Source organism: Corvus kubaryi, unplaced genomic scaffold (assembly GCF_017639235.1).
Source record: "Corvus kubaryi isolate FWS band 111438036 unplaced genomic scaffold, C.kubaryi_AGA036_p1.0 36736, whole genome shotgun sequence".
NCBI classification, from domain to species: Eukaryota; Metazoa; Chordata; class Aves; order Passeriformes; family Corvidae; genus Corvus; species Corvus kubaryi.
Window position 1 is genome coordinate 1 of NW_024580934.1, and position 1985 is coordinate 1985.

General features: G+C 60.6%; 1 long non-coding RNA gene across 1 annotated transcript in view; it reads left to right on the plus strand.

Annotated features, from left to right (window-relative positions):
• The first annotated feature begins 365 nt into the window (after nucleotides 1-365).
• The window catches only part of LOC121660644, a 4172-nt gene continuing 2552 nt past the window's right edge, over nucleotides 366-1985 (plus strand). Inside the window, exons 1-2 of the long non-coding RNA XR_006014738.1 lie at nucleotides 366-1041; nucleotides 1314-1425. This is a non-coding gene — a long non-coding RNA (uncharacterized LOC121660644). The remainder of the gene's footprint in view (nucleotides 1042-1313; nucleotides 1426-1985) is intronic.

Sequence of the window (1985 nt, forward strand, 5' to 3'; positions counted from 1 at the left end):
CCCCAAAAGGGGACCCAGATGTTCCCCAGCCCCTCCAAAAGGGACCCCAGTGTCCCCCAGCCCCCCCAGAGGGGACCCAGGTGTCCCCAAGATCCTCCAAAAGGGACCCAGGTGTCTCCCAGCCCCCCCAAAAAGGGGACGTGGGCATTGAGGGGGGTGGGGGGCACTCGGTGACGTGGGGGTGACACCCAGGGCGGGGCTGTGGCAGGTGAACCTCCATGGGTGGCCCTGGGGACACGGGGACGGTGTCGCCATCCCCGGCAGGGTGGGGCGGGGCCACGGGGGTGGTGGCACAGTGGTGTGGCAGTGCCGCTGCAGGGCGGTGGCACGGTGACACCGTCCCCCAGTGGGTGCTGGGGACAGCGGTGACACAGCAGTGCCGGCCCGGTGGTGGGGACGCAGCAGCAGTGACAGCGGTGACGCAACGATGGTGACACCGGTGACACTTCCGCAGCGGGTGATGGTGGCTCGGTGACGTGGTGGTGGTGGCACGGCGATGCGACAGCAGTGGCACAGTGGTGACAAAGGTGACACAGAGATGGTGGCATCGGTGGCACGGTGGTGGTGACAGCGGTGACGCAGCAGTGGGGACGGCGGCGGCACAGCAATGGTGACAGCAGTGGCACGGTGGTGGTGACAAAGGTGGCACAGAGATGGTGATAACGGTGGCACGGTGGTGGTGGCAGCGGTGGTGACGTGGTGACAATAACACAGCGATGATGACAATGGTGGCACGGTGGTGGTGAGAAAGGGGACACAGTGATGGTGACAATGGTGGCACGGTGGTGACAAAGGTGGCACAGCGATGGTGACAACGGTGGCACGGTGATGGTGAGAAAGGGGACACAGCGATGGTGACAACAGTGGCACGGTGGTGGTGACAAAGGGGACACAGCGATGGTGACAATGGTGGCACGGTGATGGTGGCAGCGGTGGTGACGTGGTGACAGTAACACGGCGATGGTGACAACGGTGGCACGGTGGTGGTGACACAGGTGACGCAGCGATGGTGACAATGGTGGCCTGGTGATGGTGACAAAGGTGACACAGCCATGGTGACAACGGTGGCACGGTGATGGTGACACAGCGATGGTGACAATGGTGGCCTGGTGATGGGGACAAAGAGGACGCAGCGATGGTGACAACGGTGGCCTGGTGATGGTGACAAAGGTGACACAGCAATGGTGACAACGGTGGCCTGGTGATGGGGACACAGGTGACACGGTGATGGTGACACAGCGATGGTGACAACGGTGGCACGGTGATGGTGACACAGCGATGGTGACAACGGTGGCCTGGTGATGGGGACACAGGTGACGCAGCGATGGTGACAACGGTGACACGGTGATGGTGACACAGCGATGGTGACAATGGTGGCCTGGTGATGGTGGCAGCACTGCAGTGACAGTCCCTGTGTCCCCACAGGTGACCAAGTACCCGCTTTGGTGACAATGTCCCCACCGATGTCCCCAGTGTCCCCTTGGGTGACCGAGTGCCTGGCTCGGTGACAGGGACACGCTGACACGGTGACAGTTGTGTCCCCTGTACAGGTGACCAAGTACCTGGTTTGGTGACAATGACACACAGACAGTGCTGTCCCCAGTGTCCCCATTGACGTCCCCTGTACAGGTGACACACTGAGGCGGTGACACTGTCCCCACTGTCCCCATTGTCCTCACAGGTGGCAGAGTATGAGGTGTGACAGTGACACTGTCCCCAGTGTCCCTGTTGATGTTCCCTGTACAGGTGACACAGTGTGAGCTGTGTGTGATACAGTGACAGCAACACACTGACAGCGACAGTGAGACAGAGATGGCGACACAGTGACAGTAACATGCTGACAGTGATAGTGACACAGTAACAGTGAAACGCTGACAGTGACAGTGAGACAGAGGTGGTGACACAGTGACAGTGACACAGTGACAGCGACACACTGATAGTGACAGTGAGACAGAGATGGCGACACAGTGACAGTGACACAGTGA